This window comes from Diceros bicornis, chromosome 4 (genome assembly GCF_020826845.1).
Source record: "Diceros bicornis minor isolate mBicDic1 chromosome 4, mDicBic1.mat.cur, whole genome shotgun sequence".
Classification (NCBI taxonomy): Eukaryota; Metazoa; Chordata; class Mammalia; order Perissodactyla; family Rhinocerotidae; genus Diceros; species Diceros bicornis.
In genome coordinates this window covers 40404732-40427515 of record NC_080743.1, presented here as the reverse complement: position 1 = coordinate 40427515, position 22784 = coordinate 40404732, and positions in this window count along the sequence as shown.

Sequence of the window (22784 nt, the reverse complement as noted above, 5' to 3'; positions counted from 1 at the left end):
GGGACTCCTGGTGGATCTGCAAGCTTTTGGTATGCTTAAATTTGCTTAATTATTCCTAATACTGAATGCTTAGTCTAAACATATTGTCATACAGTGAACAACCTCAAAGACTGTTCCTGATAATGGCAATTACTTTGGATAATGAATGAGCTGAAACTGTCATGCCTTCTGTATTCCTATACATGTCCATACTGGTATAAACAGAAGTCTTCAGAAAATGAATTTTGGTTTTTGTAAGTTGATGAACTCTCACCTGATGTCCTCCTGCGCTAAATATTGTATCTGTATGTAAAACCTTGTTTCTCTGTTAAATGATGATGCCATTAATTACCAGAATCTTTTAGTCCTATTCAATCTTTTACCCTGTAACAATTTGAAAGCTTATACAGACAACCAAACGATGATTATTACTTCAAGATATCAGGGCAAGTTTTAATATACACTCTGCTAAACAAGAATGCTTTAAACTGATATCTGAATCAAAGTTCACTCACTTGCATTATTATTTGTATTTTAATTTTTTAAAGAAAAAAATGAAATTTTTAGTTATTTTAGCAATCTGGGAGAGGACAATGATTCCTGTTAGAAGAGGAGGTTGCTAAGTCATTAGGGAAAAGGGAACGTGTTCTTTATTCATATTTGCATTCAAAGAAGCTAGTACAATGTCTTGTCTAGCACTTTGCAGCGATCCAGTGAAGGGCTGAATGAATAATGGGAACCCAGCTGCTCCATGACAAGGCTCCTGTCAAGGCCTGGTAGAACCTGATTGGAGTGTGGAAGACCCATCAACAGAGGCTGCCTTTCCAAACTAGGAGCATCCCTCAGGCTGACCTTTCCAATTCTAGTAAAAGTGTGATGGGGGTGAGGTTCAGTGAGATTAAGTGTGGGGAATGTCTACATTCAAAGATGCCATATTTCATATTCTTGTAGGAGTTTTTTTTTTAAGAACATATTCAAACCCACTCACACATTTATGTTAAAAGTTATGTTAATTGCCAAGCAAATATATTTCAAATTTAGAAATCCTACTCATTCCTAATTATAGCTGTCAAAGTGGCAGGGCTTTGTGAACTAGCTAGCAAATGTGGAAAAGCCTTCCTAGTAAATCAATAAAGTGGAACATTTTTAGAGATATGTGATTAATTATTTAGCACAAGGAAACACTATGCAGCTTGTATTGTGTCTATGTACAATTGCACAGGTTCTTTTCTTTCTATTAGAAAGCTAATTGTGCTTTTTAAGTACCTGGGATACAAATCTTTTGATTTTCTAAGTGGTGTGTCAAACTAACTTACATAGTCAGTGCCTCCTTGTGAATATATTGCAAATATGGCAGTGGAAGTAAATGGAATGGACCACTTACAGCCTTCTTTGTAACACCTCAAAGGCATCTATTATGTAGGCAAGCACTTTGGCTTAACAATTTTGTCCTTTAATACGGAGGCTTGTTAAAAATAGCCTATTCAGAATATGTTGCTCATTCAGTAGTCATTTCTGATAGTTTAGTGTAGAATATAGGGAACTATGACAATGATTGATTGCAAGTTATTAAAGTAATTGCAAATGTGACATTAATTAAATTAATTATTTTCTTAAAATTTCAACCTAGAAGAGAAAAAGATGTAAACACAGAAATGTGTAACATTGTAGATAATATCATGGGCTCTGTAAGTAAACTTTCTGGTTCAATTTCTGCTCCCACCATCTATTAACTGAGTGAATTTCGTCCATCTACTAACGTCTCTGGGTTACAGATTCCTCAGGTGGAAAATGAATCTGACAATAGTAACTATACTCATCGGATGGTGTGAAGATCAGATGCAAAGATGTATATAAAATGCTTTGATGGTGCCAAGCATTTGGTAAACACTCAATTATTGTTAGCTATTATTGTTTCAAAATTAAACCAGAAATTAGGAGTATTTTCTGCATTTCCAAACAATATTTAGTAGTCATTTGAGAACCAATGATTCATTTCAGCCTTTATAAATATGCACAGTAAATACCATAAAACACTGACTCTGTTGTATAATGAAAAGCTAACACATGTGGAGATGCATTTTTTCCCGAAGAAATTTACATTATAAGAACATCTTGAACTTCCGCTTATTTGTCCCTTATTTGGGTCTTTGTCCTTGGATGAAATCCCTTATTGATATAAGACTAATACTTTAGCTATATAAAAGTTCAGCTCTCTGGCAAACTCCCCTCTCTGGAAGATGGCTTAGCACCAGGAAACAAACAGGCCAATCTAAGCAAAAAAATAGATATCACAAAATCAATATCCCAAATTCTCACTCTTTACTTATAGAGGTGTCTTATAGGCCTTCACTCAGAATTTTCTTGTCTTTATTTTACATGTAGTTCTTTAAGAAAAAGTCATTATCTGGATTCTTGCAAAGAAGATTAGGAAGCAATAAATTAGAAATGACAAGAATGATCATCTCTATGTCATTGGGAATTTAGCAAATGGCTTAATGACAACAAAGGAGATAGAAAAATTACAAAAGGCAGAAGTGATGTAAAAGAAGAAATCCTAGACCTTTGGGCACTACTTTGTATTGAGACCAACCTTCTTTGTACCTCAAGAGATTCTGATGACATCTGAGATTGTAATAATAGAGAATAATAATTGATATTTCTAAATAGTCTAAATCATCAAGAAATAATTGGATCAATTTAGATTACTCTGTTTAAGAAGTTAGGGAAGTATGTAATACATCAAAACTGTCAAATTGGTGGCCTGCAGGAAGAATCTGGCTGGTGAATATGTTTTGATAGGTCAGTTTATTTAAAACAATTGAATTACTTGCCAGTATTCAAAAATCAGAAACTTTTACCTAAAAATGGGCATCTCTTGATTTCTCGGAAAAATTAGAAGATATGGTGATACCGAACCCACATTCTCGCTTTTCAACAATCGATTGTATAGAACTCTCATATGTTACTAATGGGATTAAAAATATTGTCACCACTTTGGAAAACTGTTGGAAAGTTCATCATAAAGTTAACCATATATCTAAAATATGACCCAGAAATTCCACTCCTAATTTAACCAAGAGAAATGTGTGTGTCCACAAAAAGACTTATATAGGAACAGTCATAGCAACCTTAATCATAATAGCCTCAAACTGGAAACAACCCAAATGCCCATCAACAGGAGAGTGTATTAACAAACTGTGGTATAGCCATACAGTGGAATGCTGCTCAAAAACAACAATAAAAACAGAAACAAATTGCTGACACATAGCAACGTGAGTGACTCTCAAAAATATTATATGGAACAAAAAAAGCCAGGCATAAAAAGTACATCCTGTATATAGTGAAGTTTAAGAATAAGAAAAATTAACTTATGGTGCTACAAATCAGAATAGTGATCGTCTCTGGGGGGAACAGCAGAGGAATTGACTAGAAAGGGAAATTTGTGGGCCACTGGAAATATTATTTTGATCTTAGGGATGATTATATACATTTACCAATATTAAGCTTTATACTTGTGATCTGTGCATTTCACTGTATACCCCTTGTTCTTCAACAAATACTATTAGCAGAGGAACAAGCAAAACAAACAAATAATCTGAGCTGAATAGCTGCCATATCCTTTAACCATACTCTTTACCTGCATGGCTCCTGCAGGTATTAAGTTTGTAACTAAAGAAAATTTTATTGTTTAAAAGAGTACATTTTAGCTATCTGGAAAACTCAGGCTGTTCATAACTAATTCCTTCAAGGTTCTAGAGAGCTGCAATTTTTAGCTCTTTTTTTCATGGCATGTTTTGCTCAACATCATTTTCTGAACTTACTTTACTTTGGGTGTTTCTGTTGGCTATCTGTCCTTTTACGTCAAGTGATTAACTATTAGCACTCATAACATTTCAAATAAATGGAAGGATTGCTTGACACAGCAGGTAGCAAGCTTATGGTGAAATAATGAAACATTACCCTGAAGATTCACACAGATTCAAAATAATAACAAAAAATAGTTGCACACTAGCAAATACAATTATGTATTTTAAAAGATTTTAAATCATAGCTCATAGATTCATAATAATTTTCTAAAAGCAGCTATGGTTGATTTCAAGTGAATGACCAGGCGGGCAACCAGTTTTCTTTCATAATACATTCTTTGTTATTTCTATCAGGGACTGAATTCTGAGCTAAATGGATTAAATCTCTGACCAAGGATGGGATTTTAATATTAAACAAATTTAGTCTCTACCAGAATAAAGAATCTCTTGTTAAAACTATAACATAAATCTTTGTGTTTTTCTGAAATTTAAGAGTATGCGCACACACATACCACAACCCCCATCTGTCAGATTCATTTACATTTCAGAAGCATGTTGCCATTTGAAACTTTATGAAAAGAGGGATCTCTTCAAGGTCAACTATTATATGTGATAACAAGCATTAAAAGTAGTTTATGAGCAACACGTGTTATTAATTAATAAGGCACACACCGTTAAGCATTGAGATTGAGCCATATTTATGTATGTAAGTATGACTCACTCTTTTTGTAATGATTTATGAGATAGAATTTTTATCTAACAGACATTTCCTGGTATCTAGTCAACCAGAAGGTATTGCATTTTCATCATGAGGCAGAAATATTTCAAATTTAATTACAACTCATTGACCTACAGAAATGTTTTCAGGTTTGATTTGCACAGTCATCACCAGCAAGTGGAAGCTGACCGTTAGTTAGAAGAATTACAAGTCTAAAGATTTATAAATAGACTGTAAGAGTAGGCTTTTTATGTTTTCCAGGTTATTTTTATTAATGCCCCAAATTTGGAGATGTTACCATGAAGTCACATTGCCATCTGGTCAATCTATGTTCTCACTTATGAGTTAACTGTGCCTGTAGAGATCTACAGCATTCCGTCACGCTCAGAATATTATAGCACACAATGCTCCTGTTCCCAGGCACTTCTTGCTTAGCACTGCCCACATGGAGTAGGTTCATCCACCTCAATGACCATTTTCACAAGTTGTCCTGCTAGTCAAGAAGTTTCTAAAGTTGGAAAGCAGTGTAAACTCCTTCTAAAAGCGCAGAGGTAGATTCCATGTCAGGATCTGCCATGATATAGCTTTGCAACCTTATTTTAACTTTTTCACCTTATTTTTCTCCTATACATTGATATAGTAAGCGTCATCTGCTATACCTACCTCATTTGTTCATCAGTAAACAGTGTAATCAACTTTGGCTGCATATAACCAACACCTGGGAAACATTTGAAAAGTACCAGTATCTGTACCTGAGACGCTGAGAGTATTTAAATCTCCACAAGTCATTCTAATGTACAATTGAGATTGAGTAATAATGATGTTGTTGAAGAAAATCATAGAAAAGCCTTCTGAAATGGTAAATTCTCTAAAAACAATTCAAGCATTTTTATCAAATCAACTCTAAACTGCTGTCTTCTAGATTCTTTATCCAGCAAATTGCCTCTCTAACTAAAGTTTCTCCCTGACAATCACTTCTTTTTGTATCCCCATGTCCAAAATGGGCTCAATTCTCTATAATGATTGTCACAATACGTTGTAAATTTCTTTTTTAAAGACTCTGTCTCTTACCATATCTGAAACATCCCTAAGGTATTTCAGTATGTAATTTTATGTACTTATTGGTGTTTAGTCTGATACCTAGCTGAATATGGAACCTGACTGACATGCCCCAGCTCACATCTTAATATTTTATCTTTTTATTCTGCTGTCATCACTCTCCTCTCTGTCTTTTTCTCCTCCTTTTCACCCATTCATGCCCATTACCTCCTCAACTGGGACTCAAAATTTGGTTCTTCCCACTATGTTGTGCACGCTCAGGTGTTCCATTTCCCCTAAAAACACAAGGGAAAAATTAAAACATCAAATTATCATTATTCATTGCTTTGTCATTATCTAGTTGCTTCATTTGTACAAATTTTCCTCTTCTTTAAAACTATAAGCTCCTTGAAGGACTCACCATGTCTTATGTGTTTTTTTTTTTCTTTCATATGTCCTCTATAGGGTATTACTTTTTCATGATGGAATTTGAACTGTAGGAGAAATATTTTATTTGAAAAATGTCGTATGCATTTTTCGTATGGAAAAATGTCCAGCATTTTCTTAAAAAAATTCATGGCAATATGAACACTTGTGATGACTTCTTTTCTTAAAAGACCATCAGCCAGTGTGGGCAATGACTTTCTTTTGGTACCAGAACAGCCAATTTGAATCTGTGATAAAGTGGTGAAAGATCTGGGGGAAATTTGTTCCTGATAGAAGGAATCCTTCTCTTATCACTCCTGAACATGAGAGAAAATTAAGGCAGGCAAAGACAGGCACTCTAAGATTTCTCATGGTTACAATACAAAATTCCAAAAGAAATGGAAAAGTCAGCTTGTCTCTCTCTATGAGACTCAGAGTATGCATAAATCTTGATACCTTGAAAAATTTCTGGGACTATGAGTATTCAGTGACTTGATGGATGGATCATCTCTCAGGATCTCTAACCCTCCATCATTAGGGCTGAATGAAGGGCTTTTCAGAAGTGGTGGTGATATGGGTAGTATCTTATCAAGAAATGCAAATCCGAAGAAGGCAGACTGCATATGTGTTGTGAAAATATGGATTGAAAGGAATGATAAGGGTGGCATGTTTTTTTGGCTTCGCCTTGGCTGACAAATGCCCCAGAACTATATGTGCTAATTCAGACATGAGATAGAGAGACAAATCAGCTTAGATATCTGACAGCTTCACTGTAGCTGGCTGCACATATATATCTTTTTTTTTTACCCTTGGGATTTTAAAAGGAAAACACATAGTAGAGTGGATTGTAATGCAAGAAAACTATGATTATTAGCAATTGACAGCTGTAGGTTTTTGTCATCTTCAAGAAGGAAAGATGTCTGGTAATAAAGGAGCTCATCTATAAATCTGTACATGATGGGGGAGACATTCTGTTAGAATTCTGTATAGATGAGAGCATTTCAGCACACAGCAGACAGAGGTTCTCCTTCTGATTCTTTCTCTTAAACATGCATTCTGTCTCCTAAGGGCCTCAGAATTTTCTGTAATATTAAAAAAAATTAATTGCATGCTGTGATGACAAGTATAATGCAATTATTTGGCATCATCAAAATGCATTCTTCCTCTGCAATATTGGTGAATCTGCATCAAAAACTTATTGAACGAGTAGGGTCTGTTTATTGCCTCCATTTCCTGCAGTCTAATGATTTCTTTCACCACCCCAGTGAGATTGCTCACTGAAATGGCTTCAGATGACTTCTTCATTTGCCAGATTCAACAGTCCTTTCTTGGTCCTCATTTTTCTTGATGTTTTGGTACATTTAACACGTTTGACCACTTCCTCTATCACAAAACTCTTCCCCGGGCATCTAGGACAATACTATGTTTTGAATTATGTATTCTTATTTCTTTTCTGTTTCCTATTCCTTCTCTGGAAGATCTAAGGATGTGATAGTTTTCCCCACTTTTTCTTTTATCTCTTAATATCTCCTTCAAAGATTTTATCCATTCACATTGCCAACAGTTATTGCTAAGAAAACGTTATTGCTAAGCTTCCAAGAAAAATAATGGAAGGAAGGAAGGAAGGAAGGAGGGTAGGAAGAGAAAGAAAGAAGGAAAGAAAGAAAGAGAAAGAGAGAGAGAAAGAAAGAAAGGAAGGCAGGAAGAAAGAAGGAAAGAAGGAAAGGAAGGAAGGAAAGAAGAAAGAAAGAAAGAAGGAAAAGGAAGGAAGGAAGGAAGGAAGGAAGGAAGGAAGGAAGGAAGGAAGGAAGGAAGGAAGAAAGGAAGGAAGGAAGGAAGGAAGGAAGGAAGGAAGGAAGGAAGGAAGGAAGAAAGAAAGAAAGAAAGAAAGAAAGAAAGAAAGAAAGAAAGAAAGAAAGAAAGAAAGAAAGAAAGAAAGAAAGGAAGAAAGGAAAGTCATAAACCTCCTATGGAATTATCTGCTGAATTTTCACTTGAATGTTTGAATGCATTTAAAATAAGAATAAGATCTCTGAACTTCAGCATTTTCACATTCAATCAGTCTCGAATTCTTAGGATTTTTTCTTTGCAATCTTTGTCAAATGTTTCTTTCTAGTCTCTGCCTCTGGTCTAATACTGAATCTCTTCCTTTCCTTTTTGAGTCATTGTACTAGCATTCCACAAGAAAACTAGTTTGACTAAAACACGCTTTCATTTCTTCTGATTTTGACCACCTAATTAATATTTCTAAAATATAAATTGTATCACATTGTGTCCTTGTTCAGAGCCATCTCTATCTTTTGTTTCCTCAGTGTGAGCTCCATGAAGATAGAGACTTTATTCATCGCATTTATTATTATATCCTCAGTTATTAAGTGACTGTCTGGCAAATAGTAGGTTTTCAATAAAGTTGTTGAATAAATAACAAAGAATCCACTCTAAATGTAGCCTGAATTCAATGTTTTCCACAATCTGACCCCAATTTGCTTCTTTAAACCTATCTTTCTTTACTTCTTTCTGTGAATCCTAGGTTCCAGATACGTTAATCTACTAACTCTCCAAATGTAGTATGTACATTCCTTGAATAACTCCTTTTGAGAATTCTCAAAATAATTTTTTATTCCTAGATTTCTGCCTTCTAAATCTTGTTTTTACCTAAAATTCTAAAGCCTGACTTCCTTCATTAATCCCATCTGAAAACTGCAGCTTATATTGTTTTTTTTCTTACATTTATTGAAGGCTTTCATTCCACCATGCACTTTGCTCTGTGCTTTCCATAGGTTACCATTTACATTTCATAACCAACCTGTGAGGTAGGTATTATTTTCTCCTATTTTATAACTGAAGACATCACAGCTTTGAGACATGATGTCACATAGCAGTTAAGTTGTGAGCTGAGATTTGAGCCTTGAGCGGTCCAACTCCAGAGCCTAGACTCTCAGTTCCCAGTGGCCTTCATAGTCCCCTTCTCCTCTGAACTCCTGGCATGTGTGGTCTGTATTGCTCATTTGGCATTATTCATATTTCCTTCCATGCTTGTTTAATTTGTCATATGTATTAACCTTGTCTCTCAAATGTGGAGAATATGTATTACAGTTTATCTCTCACCCTCACCATTCATAGATCTGAATAGAGATATGAATAATAATTACTGAAGTGTCATTATCACCTCATGGGAGTTCTCATGGATCAAAACATATGCTTTTGGCCTGGTGAACTAACAACTGAATAGGTAGTACCTGTTCAGTGCTTTATACTAACACCAGCATTAAATCCACTTTGTAAAAAATATTTTCAGAACTGCAGTAGGTATAAAATAAGAACACCTCTTTATTTATATAAATAATTAAAAACAAATGTCAGGCATGTCTCATTTCTACTCATTTAAGTCATTTTAATGATACATGAAATATAAAAGGAGATTTTGTTAAAGGTCTTTAAGGAGAAAAGGGCAACACCACTAAATAAAGAAGGATGATCCTGCTCGGGCAAACTTGAAAGTAGATGGCATTTATACAAAATGCAATTTACTTTGACAGTAATTTTCTGAATTTCCCTGGTTATTATTGGAGATATATGTGTGTTTGAATAAGAATGCTGCCTCTTTCCTCTCTAGCCAGCTGCTCTACTTGATCCTGCAGTGAAGTCACCATCTTGTGTTAACGGCTTCACAGTTTGTTCCCGGAGGAAAAAAAATTATTATGATGTCACAAATTTGTCATTTTGACTTCATCGCAGGGTCAGGTTGGGGAGAAAATGGGTTGTAAGGGATAAAATCTGTCTCCTTGTAACAAGAAATAGATAGTGTTAAGATAAGCACTTAAAATCAGGTAGATGAAAGGGTACATGACTTTAAACGTTCACAGGTATAATGTTAGAAATAGTCCATCTGAAATTCTCTTACTTTTAATGATGCCAGGATAACTTTTTCCTCTACATCCAGGCCAACCTTTCTCTTTGCTTTTCTATGTAAACCCTAAAGGTCCCAATTTCCAAAAGGAGAGTTTCCTTTTCTGAAATTGTAGTTTTTTCAACTTCTTAAAGCTCCCTGGGGAATCACAATAACACATCATCTGTTTGCAAAAAATCAAAGTGCTACATTATCCCAGCACTTTTAAATTTATGCACAAGAACTTTAAGTTTAAGATGGCAGGGTTGAGGCAATTTTATTCCTTCTTTTTCTCAAATCCATAAAACAAAAAATGACTGGAAATTTAAAAAACACAAAAACCTTCTAGCTACGATGAAACAAAGAAATGGCTAAAATCTCAAACTACAAACTCTTTGCACACCCACCAAGTGATGTAAAACCTGGGCCAAAATGGAGCAGGATGCTGAGAGCCAACACATGCCTTCTTGAACATTGATGGATATTGATTTTTTCAAAAGTAAATGTTACAATTCAGAAAGGCATATCCAATGATTCTTTGATTCAAGATGACAAGATCCAAGGGGTATAGTGGCTGCAGAAAAGTACAGAACCTCCCTGTGGAATATAAGTTTAATAGCATAGAATGGCAGGGGAGGTGGCATTGAAGTAGAAACCAAACTGACACTCACTGTTATTATTGACTACAGCCCAGTGTTCTTTGCACGCTTGAGTGCCAGAAGTGAAGCAGGGTGAGGAGGAAGCAGCACAGGGAACATTTGATACACAAGGATTTTCTGTGAATCACAGTGACTACTTGCACACAGAGAGGTGTCATGCACTCAGGATGAAGGAAATCACTGATTTGGTGCGAGAGTGTTTGAAATCACAAATTTCAGTCTCAGCTCTGGACTTCCCTATCTTATAGCTCATTCTCCCCAATCCTCCCATACATTATTTTTCGGCAGGTAGCTAGCCTCACGCAAACTTGAGTAAAACTTAGAAACCAACAAATAAACTGTGGGAAAAAAGGGAGGAAATAGACATAAGTAAATGGTAGCAAAGTAAACATTTATCATAAGAATTCTTACCTAAAGATACACAGGAAGAATTTAGATAAATAACATCTTCTATTCTCAAAGAAGTCAAAAGGGCCCGAATAAAAGAATCTATATAGTGGAAGAAAGTTAAAAGCAGGCTGTTAGTCTTCATAAAAGAAATGTAAGGGACAAATAAAACATATTGGAAGTGAAGCCATATTATAAAACAATTTAAAATATAATAAAAGTGACTGAAAGCACAAAGATATGATGGGTATGATGGGAGAAAATACACAAAATTAAATGGAAAATAACAAAGATACAAAAATAGTAATCAATAAGATGATAGAGAATGCAAAAGATATCTAACTCATGCATATTTAGTGTTCCCGAAGAAGAGAACAGAAGGAAAAAAGCATTCAAATATATGCTAAGAAAAAATCCCTGAAAAAGAGAAAGACTTTGCTTAAAAAGACATTTTGTGTCCTTGGAAAAAAGAATATAACATTATCAGTGCCAAACTTGTGGAAATTGTTGAATTTCAATGTCAAAAGAAATAATCATATAAACAACCTGGGAGAAAACAGGTTAAAAATCAGACTGTCCTCAAAATTTTATAAGAGAACTCAAGACCAAAAGACAATATACATGATATTAAAAGTTTTGAGAGAAAGATATTGTGGGCCAAGATTTTATACCCAGTTCAGTTGTCCTTTAAGTATAAAAGATAATAGACAGACCACTTGATGCATAGAATAATTTAGAGAATGCAACAACACAAACATTTTTTTGAAAAACTATTGGCTGGATCTTGCCAACCAGAAGATGGATCAAAACAGACCTGAAGATAGACAAACAACATCAAAAAAAGAAAAGTAATCTCTGAATCCGTTAAGATATGATATTATGACTGAAGAGTAAGACTTACAGCTAAAGGATGGAATTTAAATGCTAAGTAGACAATGGAGAAAAATAAAGAAAATAATGGAAGATGTAGGAAAGGAGATAGGAAAAAGCCAAGACTAGTTGATTAATCTATCATGAAGGGTGGTCAATAGATTTGTGTAAATTTGAAATTTGTAGTTAAAAATATAGGATTACAATCTTTTAAACATTTTCATTAAAACAAGTAAGCTATTTTAGGAACTAATATCTCTTGGTTGAAGAAATATTTACGTAAATTCTAGCATTTTATTTCCACTTTTTTTTCTTCTCTTAAATTCAAATAAAAATTTAATTTCATATTTGTATTAAAACAGCTTGTATGAGATGATTTCATTCTTCCAAAATTATTACTTAAAGCACTTATATCTATCTATATCTAGCTGCCTAAGAATCTAGCCCTACAGGTGTTTTTAGATAACAAGTTCTCTAGCATCCAGATCTAATTCCATATATTTTTATTTATTACCTTCCATCTGTGTCAGGACATAAAGAGATGGCTGAAATTAATTTTTTATAAAATTAATGATGATTATTTCTGGCTGGGGAGATTCAGAGTGATATTTTACTTTCTATTTATCTTTTCATCATTGCTTGACCTTTTATTTTTATTATGATTTTTGTTTTTCAAAACCCACACTAGATAAGACAGAGAGTGTGTCATCCACATTTTTAAAACATTCAAATAAGAAAATCTTTTATTTAGTTTGGATAAATAGTTTTTGAGTGGTAGTGATTGCAAATAGCACAATTTAAGAATTTTTACATGTTGCTTTGGAAGTATTTTTTTCCTTTTAAAATTCATCCCTCCCTTGGATTTCAACCTCATTGTTCTATTTCCTCTTTGGACTGCTTTTCTATGTTTTCATTTCTAGACTCCTGGTCCAGCTCTAGCTTCTTTTCCTGAACACAGTATTTCACTAAGACTAGTCTTGTGTTCTTAGCTCCTCTCTATGCTCTCTTTCCACTGAAGCCTGCCTAGAGCACTGACTCTCATCTCTAAAAAGATGACTACCTAATCCTTTACTCCAGCTCTGTCCTCTCTCCTGGGCTCTAGTTTTCCTATGTAGATGCTTGAAACTTTTCATTTTAAGTTTCTGCTATCCTCCCAAACTCAAGTTGGCTAAAACCGACTTATTGTTTCTCTAAAAACAAACAACACACATATACAGACACACAACAAACTAAAAAGAACAACAACAACAAAATCTTATTCTTCCTCTTGAAAGCTGTTTTTATTAAAGTCTGTAACTGCCAAATGTTTCCAATGTAGCTGTCCATATTAACACTCTAGTTCCTCACCTCCCACTCAATTCTCATCCAACAATAATTTGGCTTTTATTCCTTCTCCTCTTCCTAAACTACTCTCATCAAGGTCACCAATGCCCTTCATATCACTAAATCCAGTAGAGATGTTTTTTAGACTTCAATTTATTTGTCCACTATGTGACTTTCAGTACTGTTGACCGCTCCCAGCAAGAAACAATCCCTTTCTTAATTCTCTCACATCACATCCTTCTAACTTTGTTTATAACACTCAGCTTCTTAGCCTCCTGTGCCAGCACATCTTCCTCTACTTGACTTCCGAATATTGCAGATTTCAGATTATTAGAAATTATATTGCTCTAAACCTTGTGAGTCTCTTACTGTAAACATTCTTCCTAGTGCTTATGATCCATATCTATGACTCATTTCTTTGCTAAGGACTTTCACATTTAGATCTGCAGCCTACACGGTTCCTCTGAGTGTCTGACCCATATTTTCTATCTTCCACTCAACATTTCCAACTGGATGTCTCAAAGACGCATCAAACTCAACTTGTCCAGGAATGAACTCATGATTTCCCCTTCCAAACCCGGGCTCACGCTTTCCCTCTCCTAGAAATACTCTTTCCATCATTTGCCTAGTTAACTCAGAGAAACCTCCTTGGACCATCCCAATTCACCCAGGTACTCTTGTTGCATGTACTCATAGCTTCTTGTATTTCCCTTTATAAGCCCTATCAGAGTTTCTAATATATATTTGTTATGTGATTATAATTACAGTCTGCCCTCGTATTCACAGGTTCTGAATTTGCAGATTCAAGCAACCACAGAGTGAAAGGCTTACAATGATTGCATCTGTACTGAACATGTACAGACGTTTTTTTCTTGTCATCAATCCCCAAACAATATAGCATAACAACTATTTACATAGCATTTACATTGTATTAGGTATTATAAGTAATCTAGAGATGATTTAAAGTATACGGGAGGATATGCATAGGTTATATGCAAATACTATGCCATTTTATATAAGGGACTTAAGCATCCACAGATTTTTATATCTGCGGAGGTCCAGGAATCAAACCCCCATGGATACTAAAGGACGACTGTAATATAGTGGTTATTTGATTAATGTCAATCTTCATCTCAAGAGTTAGGTGTATATACAAGACTATATGTATAATATAATATACATACGCAACGTATATGTATAATATAATATATATACATATGCAACGTATATGTCTATTTGCCCATACATTTAGAATATTTATTCTAGAAATACATATAATTAATATATTTATATATTATTTATTTAATATCTATCTATCTTCTTCTGAAGATCACAAACTCCATTGAACTACCATGGACCTGCATAGCGTATAGCAAATAGTATACTTTCAATAAATATTTGTTAAAAGAATCCACTTTTTAAAATAAATTAATAAGTAGTAGAGAATTTTTTCTGGCATCCAGCCTTTAAGTCATGACATCTTTGTCTTTTCCTTCAGCCTCAAAACCTCACTGTATATCCAGCCATTATCAAGTGCCTTCGAAATAAAACATCTCTCCTGGTCCTTGCCTTCCTGTTTGTATTGCTATCATTCTGGTCCAGGTCCTAACCACCTTATGTTTAGTCTACTGCAAGTCAAAGTTTGGTCCCTGTCCCTCTAATTCATTCTTTATAATACTGTGAGATTAAACATCTAAGAATTGTACTTTGCATTCACTATTCTGTCATACAAAAATCTTTCAACATTTCTAGTTAATTAGTAAATAAAAATCCACATTTCTTCACTTGGGTATAGCTCAATACTCCCTGGAACAGCCAGGCTTTCTCCTTGTTGTCCTCTTGAAATGATTTGCACAGTCTAGTACCTTTGATGCCACTGTTCCTCTTCCTGGAATAAAACACCCCCTCTCTCCCACCATCACACAATACATATACACGCACGACTCCATACTTAATGAAATTCCACCCAAACTTCAAGGCCAGCCATAAAGTTACCTCTTGCGAAATTTTCCCCAGTTACTCAGCTAAAAATGTTCTTTCCCTCATGTGACACTCAGTGTCTGTCCTATACAATATAAGATATATTAATTGTGATTTTTGATCACAAAACCAGACAAGAAAAGGGTTAATGAAAATCTGATCCATAACTAAACGTAGTCTGTCAAATGTTTTCCAGACAAGGAAAAAACGAAATATGCTGTTTTTCAGATGATGTCCTCCTTTTTGTAGATGTTGCAATCTTACAGTGAAACTTACACGGTTGTAGCAGAGTGCAAATTGCTCTAGCTCTAAGCATCCAAAAGTTACCTTGGACCTGTTATGTAATAATGTGTTACAATGAATGACTGATATTCATTATGTAATTGCATTGAACTCGTTATGCGATGGCCTACACGTGTGCCCTGATTAGGCCCAGTTGTTACACAGTTGTAACATATCCTCTGCACTCTGGTATATAAAACATCCACCTGCGCTAAGCTCAGGGCACGCACTGCTTTGGGAGCTATCCCCAGTGTTCTCCATTGCTTGTCCAAGCAATAAACCTTTTTTCTTCACCCACTTCAGCCTTGGTTATACTTTTTGTCTCTGCACTCACCAAGAGACGGACCTGTTGAGTTCAGTTACAGTTTGTGTACATATGTGTGTATTTTAGCTTGCCAATTAGATTTACCTCAGGGTAAGAACAATGTCATCTACTTTATTTCCCAGTGCCCAGAATTATAGTAGGTGTCAAAACATTTTTTGTTGATTTTAGCAGTAGAATAATGACAGGCAAAGAACAAACACAAGGGAAAGGCCATGAGGATGATGATGTACTTTTTTATTATCATTATTAGTAGTAGTAGTAATAAAAATATTTGTAACAAATGTATATTTCTTTATACGTTCCAAATGGCTTTCTAACTAATCACTTCTTTAGACCTTCCTGGGGGACTAGCTCGACATTAATAATAAGAGAATTGAAACAATCTTCTCTTCTAATTCATGGAAATGAACTTAAAACCCGTGTCTTTTGATACCTAAGGCAGAAATAATCGTTTTATTTTTTTATTGTTTAATATTGAGAGAGGTGAAAATTTTATGTGCACTTAGTAGGAGCTTCTAAAATAAGTTTTGGAAACTGATTGACACCTAAAGATGTACACAAAGTTTACACTTCTGTTCATGCTGATTTCAAGATGCAAAACTCACCCTAAATCTTTGCGTGTTCTAGTAGGAAAGGGATTATATATAATCCTAAATTATCAAGAAATCAGATCCTCAATTTCAATATAGAAAGAACAAAAGAGAAAGGGAGGGAGAGAGAGAAAAAGAGATATAGACAAATATAGGAGATTTCACCTGACTTTTAGGAAACTCGTTGGACCAGTGACATAAAATTAAATAGCTCTAATAAAAATGGTTAAGACTGCATGAAAATCGTCCCTTTTGCTCAAATCAAACCAGTTCAGGAAAATGAAGCCCCTTTAAAGTTGACCTCATTAATTTCATGATCTTTGGATGGCACATCGCACCCCAACTGTGTGGATTAGTTTGTACCTTTGAAACCCACCAGCATCATATATCTCTGAAGATTTAAAAAAATACAACATAGAACTCTGAACTTGTGTAATTAAAATGCAAGCGTTTGTTTAAATAGCTCTTGCATGTGAGCTATAAATAACCATTTGAAAATCTTTTTAAAAATAAAATAGATATAATATAGAGCAGTAATTAAGCATTTCTTTGTTAGAGATGGCTTCTCCTAATGGTTGGGGTTGGAGAATGTTTCCTGTAAAGTTGCTGGGCATGTATGTGTACATCAGTCTGCCCATGACCTTGACACTAATACGGAGTAGCAACCATCTTGAAATCTAAGATCAGTCAATATCAATTCATCCATCTGAATTTCCTCTTAGCAAAAATTGGCAATTTCTGCTCTATTATTATGGCAGAGCAGTGATAGGCAGATAATTGCTGCCACCCGCAATGAGTAACTCTATCTTGATTAATGCTACATCATGTATCCTGTTATCTATAAGATGAATTCATTCCAGATCTATAAGAGAAGTTTCTTATATTTAAATTCATATTAGTATTCACATTTATTCTACAATAGGAAGTTTACATTACTAGACAATAGTTACACAAGTGATAGTTTTGATTGAACTATTTTGTATGCAGTTTTAAAACATGCTCATCAGAAAGATTGATAGAACAAAAGGCAGATTTATAATCTCTGGTATCAGACTACTTGAGGCACATCAAATTGTAAGACAGCTTTTGCCTTTCATTTCTAGAACAGGTTTGGATATTTTTTACTCTCCATATGTTGGATGTAAAACTAGAAACCAAAAAGAAATGTAAACATCACTCATGATTCTAGGTTTAAAAAATTTTAGAAGCCCTCTGATTTATTTTGCTGAAAAAGTAATTCCACTCTGCTGAGCACTACATCCCTTATAGCCGTAAGAAGCACAATTTGCCCTCCTGGACTTATTCACCTGCGATGGTTTCTGTGCTCCGTGAATGATTACAAAAATGAGCAAATAGGTTTGGTATGTATGGAATAACGATGTAAGGGTTCAACCTCCATGCTACGGCTTCAGAGGCTGTGTATATCAAAGTCAGACAATTCTCTGCCGACAACTATATTGTTAGAGTCCTGACTTCCTCTCTCAGAAATGCATCCTATGATGAGAATTTCCTGATTCATATGGAAGGCTTGATTTTGAGGCTACAGGATTTTTTTTAAGATAGAGAAATCATCGAATTGTGTTTACAGATGTGTCATGATAATCTAGTTCTGTGATGTGATGAAGAATAATTCCAACTTGTCTTCTAGGTGTAGGGAACAACTTAATTTATTTTATTTCCTAACTCCTAGGTAAATAGGTGACTGGAAGCACTTCTCATTAATCAAAAGAAAGAACTCCAGGCACAGACTTAGCATCATGCTAAAATGCCCTTATATGTTGAGAAGTATTACTTTTTCTCAAGCAAACTCAAAATTGCATTTTTTTCCTGATTCAGCAAAATGACATCATTGCCCAACAGAAAGAAAACCACACATCATGCAATCTGCGGAATGTTAATTAAACACTAGATGGTTCAGATGGCTATATTTTTATATTAAAAAAGTTACTTATTTGTGATACATGTATGGTAGTGCAGAGATTGCAAATGGATGGTCATTGTGTTAAGTGAGACCTACAGAGCTTGTTTGTTGGGCCCTGTGGTCTTGACCCAGAGGATTCTCTATAATTTTTAAAATTCCTTGGGAGCCTTTCACATATAAATCCAGATTTTCAGCTTCTTTTGAAGAAAAAAAAAAAAAGAATATTTGGCAACACTGGGCCCACATTCCTGCCTTGAAACAATAGGTTGGAGCTGAGTAAGCCCTGCTGTTCTGCCTCTCCAGACCTCTCCTCTCCAGACCTCTCCAGACCTCTCCAGACCTCCTGTTTCCCTCACACTCTGTTAAGTCCAGGATTCTCCACTTGTTTCCTTACCTTTCAGGCCCCTGTGGGCACGTGTGTATGTAACTTTTGTATTAAAGCTTTTCCTTTTTTTGTGACTTTCCTTCTACATTTGTTTGTTGTCTGTAATAGTGCTTCTGAAAGCCTTAACATGATGGCAGGTAATTTAGATGTTTGTAACATCAGTTATGAATAGACAACACCTTGCATAAATTACATTAAATGTCAAAGTCGGAAAGAGTCTTTCCAGAGTAGAGTGGAGTGCCATGCAATTAGAGTGGCATCTTAAGTGGGGCTAATGTTTAGAGTCAGCAGGTAAAGCAAAGGTTGAGTAGAGGCAAACTTGCCCTTGAAAATCCCTAGGGAAGGTGCCAAGTTGGAAACTGATACTCTCTCAGTAAGTCCAGTACAGCCAATTTTTCCCTCTAGCTTTGGAACAGATAGATTTTTTTCTTTTTTGGTTGAGCACCAGATGAAGTAATTGCATTGAATTTAGGAATCATATTATATGGTATCTTTAAAAACTAGAATACTCAGAACTGCAGCAAGATGATCACTCAGAGAGGTGCGTGGGAAGTGAACTCAACAGAGGAAAAGGCAGAGTCCCATTTTCCATCTCGTGCTCACTCTGGGGCATATGCTCAGTGAGTGGAAGTGACAAGTGAAATGCTCATACTATTTAATTCTCTCTCTCTTTCTCTCTCTCATCCTTTTTATGAGTGCATGTACTTGAATTTGAGTACATTTGAATTTGTGCATGTGGTGGAAATACCCTGATTCACACTAAGGGATCACCCAGCACACACTGTGATCACTTATTAAGTTGTCAGAACATAGGACAAAGGAAGTGAAGAGTGGGGATTTGATTTCCGATGAGAACAATTCACAGATAGAACAACTGAACTGTTAAACCAGTTAAAAGATATTTGGTGAACCTCCTCTATGCATGAGGTACTCTGATAGGAGCTGTTTGGGACGAAGAGAGGTATAATGTAACTATATCGGTGTTTTAAAATTTCATATATTTTACAGCCTGTAAGTTTGAGAAAATTTGAGAATCTAACAAAGAGTTGCCAATTGTTTTATTTTTACCACTGAATGCATTTAAAAGAGAAATATATTTTAACATTAAAAAAACAGGAAAGAGGGGCTGGCCCAGTGGCATAGTGGTTAAGTTAACATGCTCCGCTTCAGCAGCCTGGGGTTCGTGGGTTTGGATCCCGGGTGCAGACCTATGCATCGCTTATCAAGCCATGCTGTGGCAGGGGTCCCACATATAAAGCAAAGGAAGATGGGCATGGATGTTAGCCCAGGGCTTATCTTCCTCACCAAAATAAACCAAGAAAGAGATAATATAACAAAATATATCCAACTTCCTCTGTCTGGGCAAGGCCCCAGTGGGTATGAGAGGCTGGAAGAACAGGCCTGCTCTGGCTGTACCAGCTGGGTAGGGAGGGCACCTGGCAAGATAATCTGAGATTGTGGCCCAGTTTAGAGCAGCTAGCTGAAGTGCGGTGGCCAGGCCCTGAAGACAGGGAAGGAATCATTCATTAACTGCCTTAGTGTGAGTCTAAATTTAAAAAATAGCTCTACGAAAAATCACTCCTACTTCATATCTTTTGGCTGAGAAATGTCATCAAGGAACCACCAACTTAAATGTGAAGATATGGTACATGTATTTGAAAAGTTAATCAACTCAACAAGACAAGTGAAAGTTTAGAGTCAAATGACTGGTGTCGATGAGGCAGTTAGGAGCCAAAAGGAGAGCGATGGAGCACTGGAGGTTGAGGAAAGGATTTAGATGTTCCAATGAATACAGTAAATGCTCCCTAACCATCTGCTAGTAGACTGACTGAATGAATGCATGAAGAATTAGGATGGCCTAATTTGTGAAGGCTTCAGAGAAGTCATTAAGATTTGCGCTGGCCTTGAGAAATAAACTGATGATTTGGAAAAGTAACCAGAACAAGGAGGAAACTCCAGTTCTAGGCAAGGACAGTGATAGGATCACAGGTGTGATAATGTTCAAAGTATAGAAGAAAGAAAGGAGCCAGCAGACGGTTCATGTCTCTCCTCTCTCCAGCTCTTCCTTTGTCTGCAAATGCCAGAGATCTAATGAATAAAGTGAATTCAAAACCTAGCAATTATCTACTACATGTTGAGCAGTAGTAGAGTATCCATTACAGTCATGGACATGGATATTCAGGTAAAATAACTTGCAGAGAAAAGAAGAAATATGTTCATAGCCTAAACTGTTTCACGATTATGGCTTTCCTTCATAGCCATGCTCACAACGTTAATTGTATATATGAGAATACGTAATATACTGATTGGTTTTCTTATGTTTTTTGATGACCATCCAACGATGTCACCAACCAAGGCCATGTGTGTGGGCTGGTGGCGGTGAGGAGAGAACACACATAGGAGAAAAGTATCCCAGGACTGGATTAGATGTGTTGGTACTTACATATCTCTATAGGGGAGTTTCTAAGTACATTTCAGTACTATTGTTTTATGAAACATTCCAGAGGATTTGAGAGATCTTTCTCTAAAGTAAAGTTTCTTAAGAAGACTATTGTTTTTAAGCATGCCTGATCCATTTTTTTTTTTTAAACCCTGAATTGAAACATAGAAAAGAATAGAAAAAGCGTTTGAGGATGTTTGGTTAACCACACCCAAATCTGAGAGAAATGACAAGGCAAACCCAGAGATTTGGGAACACACTAGCAAGTGACTAAAATTTTCATTTAGCTGTCACCCCTCTTTTGATTGATGGTATTGTTTGTGGCAAGATGAGCAGACTGTAGTATTTGAGATGAATGAATTACTAGTTGTCTCATACGGGTTTTGTCCATGTCTTTTTACCTTAACATCCCACCCTTTATCTAAGAACTCACTTAGGTCCACGTGATAGATCCCAGCAGATTTTCCAGTCCACTCCTGCAGCCCCTCTGATCCTTTCTCTGCCTGGCAGCCAAAGTAACTTTTGTTTAAGTATTTTTTTTTTTCAGCTTTATTGAGATATAATTGATGTATAACATTGTGTAAGTTTAAGGTATACAACATGATGATTATATATATGTATATATTGCAGACTGATCACTCACAATAAGGTTAGTTAACACATCCATTATCTCACAGTTACTTCCTTTTTTTGTGTGTGATGAGAACTTTTATGATCTAGTCTCTTAGCAATATTCAAGTATACAACGCAGTATTGTTAACTGTAGTCACCATGTCATACATTAGATCCCCAGAACGTATTCGTCTTATCACTGTAAGTTTGCACCCTTTGACCACCTTCACCGTTTCCCACATTCCCTGCCCCTGGCAACCACCAATCTGCTCTCTGTTTCTATGAGTTCATTTTTTTTTTGATTTCACATATAAGTGAGATCATATAGAACTTGTCCTTCTTCATCTGACTTATTTCACTTAGCATAATGCCTTCAAGGTTCATCCATGGTGTCACAAATGGTAGGATTTCCTTCTTTTTATGGCTGAATAATATTTCATTGTATACGTATATCACATTTTCTTCATCCATTCATCTATCAATGAACACTTAGGTTGTTTCCATGTCTTGGGTATTGTAAAAAGTTCTGCAGTGAACATGGGGCTGTGGATAGCTCTTTGAGATATTGATTTTATTTTCTACGGATATATACCCGGAAGAGGGATTGCTGGATCAGATGGTAGTTCTATTTTTAATTTTTTGAGGAACTTCCATAGTGTTTTCCATAGAGGCTGTACAAGTTTATATTTCCACCAAGTGTACAAGGGTTCCTTTTACTCCACACCGTTGTCAGCACTTGTTAACTCTTGTCTTTTTCAGAATAACTATCCTAACAGGTGTGAGGTGACTTCTCATTGTGGTTTTGATTTGCATTTTCCCTGATGCTTAGTGGTGTTGAGCACCTTTTCATGTTCCCGTTGGCCATTTGTATATCTTCTTTGGGAAAATGTCTATTCAGATTCTTTGCCCATTGTTTTAATGGAGTTACTCGTTTTCTTACTATTGAGTTGTATGAGTTCCTTAAATATTGTGGATATTAACCCCTTATCAGATATATGATTAGCAAATATTTTCTGCTTTTCCATTGGTTTTGTTGATCATTTCTTTTGCTATGCAGGGCATTTTAGTTTGAGGTAGTCGTACTTGTTGATTTTTGCTTCATTGCTTGTGCTTTTGGTGTCATAGCCAACAAGTCATTGCCAAAATGAACG